This window comes from Grammomys surdaster, unplaced genomic scaffold (genome assembly GCF_004785775.1).
Source record: "Grammomys surdaster isolate TR1022 unplaced genomic scaffold, NIH_TR_1.0 194, whole genome shotgun sequence".
NCBI classification, from domain to species: Eukaryota; Metazoa; Chordata; class Mammalia; order Rodentia; family Muridae; genus Grammomys; species Grammomys surdaster.
The window spans coordinates 2,363,861-2,374,136 of record NW_021604639.1 but is presented as its reverse complement, the minus strand read 5'-3'; the positions used below and the strand labels follow the sequence as shown (position 1 = coordinate 2,374,136).

Sequence of the window (10,276 nt, the reverse complement as noted above, 5' to 3'; positions counted from 1 at the left end):
CCAAAAAAGAGAAGGACAAAAACGTACAAGGGGCAAACAAATGGAACAAAAGTTGGGAATGAAAAGGTTACCCGACTGCTGCCCTGCAATAAAAAAGAACAGGGAAGGCCAGAGCAAAACTCCTCTTGCTTCTTTCAAACAAAACTGGCAAAGCTTTTTTTTTAGATCACCCAAAATAACATTTCATAGAAAAAGGAACTTTAACATCATATAGCTGAGTATGGCTGTAAAATCTCAAACAAGACAGGCAATGCTTTATTTAGAGCAACAAAAATAATGTTTCTGAGAAAGGGAACTGCTATAAGCAATGCATAGGTGCATGGTTCTCTTTTGCCATCAATATCAATTCCCTCAGAAATACTTTGAGAGTGCTTTGAGGCTTCCGAGCATCGACTAAGATCTGTTGAACAGAAAATAGTTTTCAAAACCATTTTTGTTTACCGTTAACAAATAATCAAACAATGTGGTTCTTGCTAAACAACCAAGTGCGCTGTCTACCAGAACAATGCTTAACCTGAGTATACATTCATGAATGTATCCCTATGAAGACAGCTATGGCTGTTTTTATCCTGCTAGCACACACAGCTTGTGTACCAGTGTGACTTTGGAATACATTCAGGCACCCAGGTAGTAATCGTTACTTTTTTTTAAAAGTCATTAATTAATTAATTAATTAATTCGACCCCCTCCCCATAGGCCTGGACCACCATGCTGAGCTCAGAAAGTAATTCTTAACAGAAATAATAGTATGTGAAGAACTCAAAAACCAGCCTGTTTTTGTCAGAGTACTCCCACCCAGGGTAGGTCTAGCATCATATTAACACTTCACCTGGGACCTAAAATATAAAGTCACATAGTGCAGCTGTTTTTTCAGAACCATCAAAAGTTTAATAAATTGCCCTGGGGTTCTTGGTGCTGTAGTATGCCTCACAGGAAGCGACATAAGCCGACTTCAGGAAGAAGTCATTGTATTCTGCTAAAAACCTCAGAAAGAGATCAAAGTGCTTCAGTAAAACCTTCAGATTCTTCTCAGAGAAGGACATCTTCCCAAGGATTTCTGGAAGTTTCACGAATAATCGGAGCAAATGCTGTGCACCATAAATGTATGAGGGAGAGGTGGCTGGTCTCCTGGCGGATAATTGTCAGGCGCAAGTTTCCAAGACAGGACCTCATTGATTTCATTGGTTCTTCTCCCTTCAAAGCCAGAAAATACACCACTCCCATCCTTACTTGGAGTCAGAGGAATGGGGGAAGATGATCTGCTGTGTACAGGTGTCTTTGTTTCCAAGTGCAGAAACAGCTTCGGCATGCTGGCAGATGTGTCCTGTTGCCGGCGCTTCGGCTGAGGTGAGGAGCTGCTCTCAGACAGCCTATCACAATTGGATCTGTGCCGCGTGGACCGCCTGAGAGACTGTAGGGCTTCTGGCTCGGCTTTGCGCCTCTTGGGGGTGGCTGGTTCACCAGTAGGTGGCTGACTGTTTGTAGACTGTGGTGTGGATGAATTCAACAAAGGCGGGCTAGGAGACAGCTCCACCTGGCTCCTATTAGTTGTCGTGGTATTTTCCTTAATAGGAAGAAAACATTTTGATGATGTCACCCTTTTATATTGCGTTTGTTCATATGGATAGAGCAAAACCAATGGGAGAGTATAATCAAAAGTTATTCGTAATCCATCCACCATCTCCTTAAAAAGGTCAACATTCTTTTCTGCTGGGACATAGTGCACATTCATGTGTGCATGCATCATGACATGATGATGACGAGACCTCTCATTGGCCGAAAAGGCTGCATTAATAGCAAAATGTTTCACATAGGATTCCAAAATTGTTATGCTGTTGGTCTGGCATGGAAGTTTCACTAACCGTTTCCTCCTGTTGATATAGTAACAGTCATCCTCAAGCTGCTTCTTGAGAACTTCAGGAATGTCTATAGTGATTGGTCTTTCATCCATGTCCTTTCTTGAACGCAGAGACAATACCTTTTTTTTTTTTAATACGACGTTGATGGTGTTCTTTTATTCCTCCATTCTTTTCTCTGCAGCTTTCATGACAGGTGCTGCTTACTGAGTTTTCATCATTTTAAGTTTTTCTTTAACTGGCACACCTTTTAAGACAGAGTCGACACCAGGTAACCTACAGTGCCTCTTCTTTTTTCCTGTACCTCTCAGGCGAGCTATTGCTTTTTTGGCCAATTTGCCCTGTAATCTCCGATTTTCATCTGTATCATGTAGCACATGATCTTCGGCAGCCCATCTATTCCAACTTGCCATCATACAGCACTCGCGCCTTGTTGGGGTCACGTTCGAAGCACAGCACTTTCTCCTCAGAGTGGAATTGAAATTCCTCAATTCCCTCGCTCGCGCTCATTTGCTCATCGTGATGGAGCTAGGACACTCTTACACAGTACCAAGCTTGGCTGCCAGCACAAGGTACTGCTTTGGTCTCCGTCTAGACCACATCTTCTATGCTGTGACCCTGAAAAACACTTCCAGAAAATTTACCCTTAATGATGTTGATCTTTGTTTTTTAATCACAGACCTAGGTGATCAATATTAATCCTCCCCAAAATTTCACTTTACCAGTTTTAATTCAAAATATTACACAAACGCCACTGGTAGAGTCTTTTGCCTCCCTCTTAAATGCCACAGTCCAGGCCTCTAGCACTTGAACTGTTCTCAGCATTATCTTCTAAGTTCCCACAGTAGCACATTAAACTATGAAAACCCAATATCTATCTAGCCTAACATTCCAAAGCCTTTCTACAGTCCTTCCCAAAACATGATCAGGTCTGCCCCAGCCACAACCCAAGAGCCAATTATTGGTACCAATTATTTTTTGGAGGGGGAAGGGAGAATGACTCGACCCACTGTCACCCCTAGTGATGCATTAGGAAACGTTTCCTCCCTGTTGCTGCAGACTTTTGCTATGCAGGCTTAAAAGTTTTGTTTCCAGAGGGAGGAACGTTTCCTTCAGGAAGCACAACAAACATCCCACTGAATGGGAAGTTAAGAATCTACAACTCACCTGCTCTGTGCTTTTTGTTTGGTAATCTATGGCTTCTGAACCGATCAAAATCCCCTGTGAAACTCTTTTAAACTACACACACCCACACCCACCCACACACACATACACATGGGCGTGGGGGAAATATATCTATGTTTAAGAAGCTTACAAAATTTCAATGTTTCTTTTAAAAACATCCTTTGTGTTACTTATCCCCCCTCCTGCTCTACCCTCACATACATCTCCAGATACACACACACACACACACACACACACACACACACCCAATATTCTTCCTTTCCCCTTCATATCAACTAGTTTCTACTGTTCTCTTTTCTTAGGATCTATATTTCCCCTCCCCACTGACAGTTATTTTCTAGTTTCTTGTCCACTATAGATATTGCAAATTAAATGTGCAAATCATAAGATTTGATATTAAGGTCCACATATCAGAGAGAATATGTGACATTTGTCTTTCTATGTTTACATTCCCTTAGTCAGTCATCTTTCAAGATGATTGGACATGAGGCTCCTGACAACTCCTAGTTATTGTGAATAGAGTTGTTATGAACATTGTTGACTATGTATGTATCAGGAAATGGAGTCCTTTGTGGGGTATACCCAGGAAGTAGTAAAATTAGCTCACACAGTAAGTCTTTTACTAGTGTTGTTGGGCATTGCCACACTGATTTCCATAATGACTTCACCAACTTGCTTTCCCACCAACAGTGCATGACAGTTCCCTGGTTCAATAGCATTTGTCTTTATTTTCTGAATCTTAATCATTCTGACGAGTAAGATTGAGTCTTAAAGGAATTTTAATTTGCATCTTTCTGAATGCTAAGGGAATCCTACATTTTTTGTTTTTTTTGTTTTTAAATATAAAAATATTTTCATTCTGACATTCAAAGAGTCAAGAACAATGAGGCTAATTATTCCAAATAACAAATTAATTCATAATATGGTAGTAAAATCAATTAAGGATAAAAGGCACAGATAATCATATCTTAGAATAAATAGAGTACTTAAAAATACTATCATTTGTACAAGTATTTATTGGATATATATCCAATAAATTTACATTTTATTTGAAATTAAGAAATGCCTACTAAAATGAAAATATTAAAGCAAAAAGTCTCTAATTTTAAAAAAAACTAATTTTATGTGTGTGTCTGAGTATACAGAAGATACTGTTGCCCCTTTCCTAAACCACTTAATTCCTAAGTACATTTTAAACACATGAATCCACAGATCAGTGAAGCTTTTTCCCTCTCATCTAAGAAGCTTCTCATGCAGTAGATGTAGACTCGCACAGAAAGTCACAGAAATGTCAGTGCACCATGTGTGTGCAGGAACACAAGGATGCCAAAAGAGACATTGGACCCCTAGAGCTAGAACAGATAAAACTAGACTTGTCTTCTCAAAGATCAAGAGGTGCTTAGTCCTGTGAAAGCGAGATGTCCCAGTGTAGGGGAATGCCAGGGTGGTGAGATAGGAGTGGGTGGGTGAGATAGGGGGGGTAGATGGGTTAGGGGGCCTCCAGAGGGGGAGCTGGGAAAGGGGATAGCACTTGAAATGCAAACAAATAAAATATCCAATAAAAATAAAGGGATAGAAGGAAAAAAAAGTACTTTTAGCTACTAAACCATCTTTCTACAACAGAATCTGACTTTTTTTAAAAATGTAGTCATTTGTAGTTCTTTTCTTTGGACCTCTCTGATCAATTCCAAAACCTACTTTTTAATTAGGTTGTTTGTTTCCTTGAAGTTTTGGGTTTTGTTTCTTTTTGTTCTTTTCATTTTCCTTTTAGTTTACAACTAATTCATTGGCCTTTGAGAATTTAATGAATAGATACTGTATTACATCTTTTCATCCCATCTTTGCCTGCTCCAATTCCTCTTATGTTCTCCCTACTCCCTCTAAAATTCATAACTCCTTCTTTAATTATTCTAAAAACACATAACATAAAATATGCATACATACATATATGTCCATATATATAAATAAAGTATGCTATGTCTGCTTAATGTTGCTCATATGTACATGTGTTTAGGGCTGACCATTTGGAATTGGGTGACCCATCTGAAGGCTCATCACTGGTACAAACTAATTCTCCCTCTCTTAACAACCATTAATTGCTTACAGATCTTCATTTGAGGATGAAACCTTGTGGCATGTCAACTGATGCCATTGTGTACATCTTGTTTAAGTGACCGTATTGTTAAGAATTTATGAATGCCAAATCCTGTCATATATAGAAGGCAGAATTTTGCAGATTTCCTGGTCCTCTGGCTCTCGTAATCCTTCTACATCCTCTTCTATAATATTCTCTAAGTTTTAGGTGTAAGGGGTATATTATAGGTGTATCAAATGAAGCTATGTATCGAATTATTCTCAGATGATAACAGTTGTGACTTTCTGTGTGAGTCTACATCTACTGCAAAGAGAAGCTACTTGGATGAGGGTAAAAAGCTTCACTGATCTGTGGATTCATGTGTTTAAAATGCACTTAGGGATTAACTGGTTTAGGAAAGTGACAACAGTATCTTCTCTAGGATCCATAGCCTCACTAGCCAGAGGAAGTTGACTAGGCTTCCGGTTACAGGAATAAGAACTGAATAGGTCATAAGTCCAACTGTTTAGCTGTTGTTTACTCCCTTTCCAAGGTATAAATGTCATTGTTGCCATTGTTGCATGTAAATTTTGCTATGCTGGTAATTGTTTGCTGTATTGGTCATTATTGTAGTTCATGAGTTATCTAGGTGGATAGAACTTTTAATTACCTTCTTCCTTTGGTTGCTTATATAATACCTTCAGAGAGAGTGAGAGCTAGTCCTCAGGGAAGAGACTTCCATGTGAATTCCAGTTCATTGCTTCCAGGTCTTGTGTGCAAGGAAACTATGTGAAACCTCCAGCAATGGGGCCCAGACTTCAGGTTCTGGGAGGCAATCAAAAGCAATGGTAGTAGACTCTTGTTTTAGGAGTCTCTAGGAGTCTTTTAACAAACAACCCAGAGGCACTGGGGTTTTGCTACATAGTCAGTCTGTATTTTTTGGAAAAAACTATTTATCACACCAAGTGGTATCATTTCATTTAAGTTATTCATATATCTATATACTTAAATTTACATGCATTATATTTTATTATTTAATAAAAATAAATGCCTTCATGTGGCTTTTTTGATCATTCCTCATCTTTTAAGTATGCCATAGTTTTTTTTTTTTCTGGCCTTGTCTATTGAGTATTCTGTATGATTCTTGTATCTGTATAAGCATGTTTTTCCTTAGTTTAGGGAAGTTGTCTTTTGTGATCATGTTGAAAATATGGACTATGCTGTGGACCTGGGATTCTTTTCCCTTACCTATGCCTATAACTCAAATATTTAGTCTTTTTATAGAGTCCGATAATTTGTACATGTTTACTTCCTGTTTATTATAATTTTGATAATCATTGATTATACTGTCTAGTTCTTCTGCTTTATCTTTTAGTCATGATATTTGAACTACTGTTTCTATTAAAGCCTGGACCAACAACTCAAACATTCCTCACTCTCTTGGATTATTTGTGTTTTTTTAAGGAAATTGATTCTTTCATGTAAGTTGGTTAAAATTTTTGAAGCAAAATTGTTTGTGTTTATTGTGAATATCTGTGAAATCACTTCTCATATATCTGCTCTTGGTAATTTGTTTTTCTTCCTTTTTCCGCTAATGAGACTAGCTAGATGTTTATAATTGTGTACTATAATATAAAATCACCATTACTTTTCTCTAGTGCAACTCTGTTTTTTAATTTCTGCCCTGATAGTGGTCATTTCCCTTTTCTACTTTGAATTATCCATGTTCATTTTATAGTTTTTTTTTCTTTTAGATTCTAACTGAAGTATAGTTACATCACTCCCTTCACTCTTATCCACCTTTGGACTCTTTAAACCTCTCCTTCCTATGTCTCCTTACTGCAACATTTTGCATGCCCTTTGATCCCTATTAAATTGTTGACATCCTTTTCTTTTATTATTGTTGTTATATACACATACACAAATTTACACACATACATATATACACATAGTCATATATATATGTATATATATATATGTATATACACATATATATCCTACTGTGCATGTATATGAAGCAGAGTTAATTGACTTAAGACTTTCCTTCCATATATATATATATATATATATATATATATATATATATATATCACAATTCCTTCTAAAATATTGTCTTAGCAATGACCTATAAAGTGATAATATTGTACTTTTATTTTCATTTTGTCCTAAATGCTTTCCAATTCTTGCTTTGATTCAAAGATTATTTAGAAGTGAATTGTTTCATTTCTAAATATTTAGGAAAAAATTAGAGAGTTTTTTAGTATTGAAAATTTCAGGGCTGGCCATTTGGTACTGGATAGGCAATTAGTGTGCTCTTCCCTGGGGAAGACTATCTCTCCTTCTAGCACTCCTTGGTTGCCTGTCATTCTCAGTGTAGGGCTGAGGGATTCCTAGGCTTTTCCTGCTTTTGTTTGCAGTGACTGTTGTCCTTATTCAGGTCATGTTTCATGAGTTGTTCTTGAGACTTCATGACTATAGCATCTGATATTTTTAAGATTTCTATGATAACACTATTTTGGCAAACTCCATGATCCTCTGGATCTTGAAATCTTTCACTTCCTCTTGCAATGCCTGAGCCTTAGGTATCAGAATGTATCGGAATAATCATCCCCGAAAACATACATATAGGTAATTTTACATAGACCGAGGGTTGGATTTCTATATTTGTGAATATGTACACATACAAATATATACCTATATAAGGAATAACAATTAATTTTTTAAAAGGCCATGAGCTTGAAAGAATTTCTGGATTACCAACAGCCCCACTAGTGTCTGGGACTAATGACTTCATGAAATTCTTATGCAAATGGACGGAACTAGAAAATAGCATCCTGAGAGAGGTAACCAAATCACAAAAGAACACACATCGTATGCACTCACTGATAAGTGGATATTAGCCCAAAAGCTCAGAATACCCAAAATACAATTCGCAGACCACATGAAGCTCAAGAAGAAGAAAAACGAAACTGTGGATGCTTAGGTCCTTCCTAGAAGGGGGAACAAAATAATCGCGGGAGGAAATTCGGAAACAAAGTGTGTAGCAGAGGCTTAAGGAAAGGCCATCCAGAGACTGCCCCACTTGGGGATCCATCCCACATACAGTCACCAAATCCACACACTATTGTGGATGCCAAGAAGTGCTTGCTGACAAGAGCCTGATACAGCTGTCTCCTGAGAGGCTTTGCGGGGCCTGACAAATACAGAGGCTGATGCTTGCAGCCAACTGTTATACTGAGTGCAGGGTCCCCAATAGAGGAGTTAGAGAAAGGACTGAAGGAGCTGAAGGAGTTTGCAACTCCCTAGGAAGAACAACAATATCAACCAACCAGACCCCCCAGAGCTCCTATGGACTAAACCACCAGCCAAAGAGTACACATTGAGGAACCCATGGCTCCAGCTGCACATGGGCAGAGGATATGATACCTTGTCGGGCATCAATGGGGGCAGAAGCCCTGGGTCCTGTGAAGGCTCAATGCCCCAGTGTAGGGGAATGCCAGAGTGGAGAGACAGAAGTGTTTGGGTGGATGAACACCCTCATAGACGCAGGGGAAGGGGGGATGGGATAGGGGGTTTCAGAGTGGGGAAAGGGGAAAGGGGATAACATTTGAAGTGTATGTAAAGAAAATATCCAATTAAAAAAAACCAGTTATTTTTTTAAAAAAGGAAGGAAGAAAGAAAGAAAGAAAGAAAGAAAGAAAGAAAGAAAGAAAGAGAAAGGAAGGAAGGAAGAAAGAATTATCTTATTAAAATTAAAAAATATTCTTGTGGTTTTTAGTTCACAGAAAATTCATTCCTGTATAAAGGATCTGTTGTAATTTCTCCTTTGCATAAATTTTTCTCCAAACAATTATTTACTTTGGCTGTCTGTTACACAGAATTGCAATCCATTGAACCTGAGTTAAAAGAGAAATACTGCATTAAAATTGTTATAAGTTTCTTCTATACAATCTTATATGTGTTTCATGAGTTTTGATAAGATTTTGCTTTAGCGACCTGGGTAGTATCTATATCTTATACAGGTTTTCCAAATTCTGGCCCTCCACCTTCTTATTTAAAAGGAAAATCCATTTCCTTTTCTCATTACACTATTCTTCTTACTCTGCCAGCTAATTTATCTACTAAAGATTCCATAAATTTACTTACACTTTTTGCTTATTTTATCTCAACTTTAATTTCCCTAAAATTTATAATACCCTTATCAATTTCCCAACTATCATCACTATGCTGAAATAACTCACCAAAGAAATGTTCAGAAATCCCATAAAGAACTCTGGTATAGTCTTTATCTTCCTTTAGCTCTAACATTTGATGGTGTCCAACAAATACCTTTCAACTTTTAATGCTCTTCTTTTTCTTGCTGAAGCCTAGAGTAGCAAGAAGAACTTGTCACTGAATAATAATAAAAAAAGCTCTACATTTATTCTCATAAGGAAGACATTGTATACAAGTAATATATATATATAAAGTATGAACACTAACCACAAACAGCTTCTTCGGTGTTGGGAATTATTGTGTCTATTCTTCCCAGTATGGTCACTAGTTCCACAAGTACCCAAAAATCTAGTGAAACACAAATGTTACCACAAAATTACACTTTCAATATTCATTAGTATTCAATTAATTTAAATTTAGGTCATGTATGTGGCTAATACCTACACAAACCTTTTTCTATAAAGGGATCTGTATCATACGTAAGGTAGAAACAACAATAACAAGAATAAAAACATACAAACAATCAAAGAGCTGGGAGAAATGAATATATACAGACATTTTGGCCTAACTAAGAGAATGAGATGATAAAAATTAACAGTGTTCGAAATGAACCAAGAAACATTATATGAAACATAAAAGAAACACAGAATATTGTAAGAATATATTTTAAGTCCTGTATTCCATTAAGTTGGAAAATCTAAAAGAAACAGATGACTTTTATGAGTCATCCAAACTACAAAGTCAATCCAAGAAGAGGTCTGCAAACTAAGTAGACTGACAACAAATTAAGGAAATGAAACAGTAATAAAGCTCCTCTTCCATTTGGCAAAAACAAAACAAGCAAGTGTAGAATAGATTCACAGATAAATTCTACTAACTGTGCAAAAAGTATCAACAGCTATTTCTTCTTATATTAAGAAAAAGATAGAGAAGAAACACTTCTAAA

The 10,276-nt window shown here is 37.2% G+C and overlaps 1 pseudogene; it reads right to left on the bottom strand.

Moving 5' to 3' along the window:
* Positions 1-887: 887 nt before the first annotated feature.
* Positions 888-2,366, bottom strand: LOC114623231 (annotated as a pseudogene).
* Between the last annotated feature and the right edge of the window lie 7,910 nt (positions 2,367-10,276).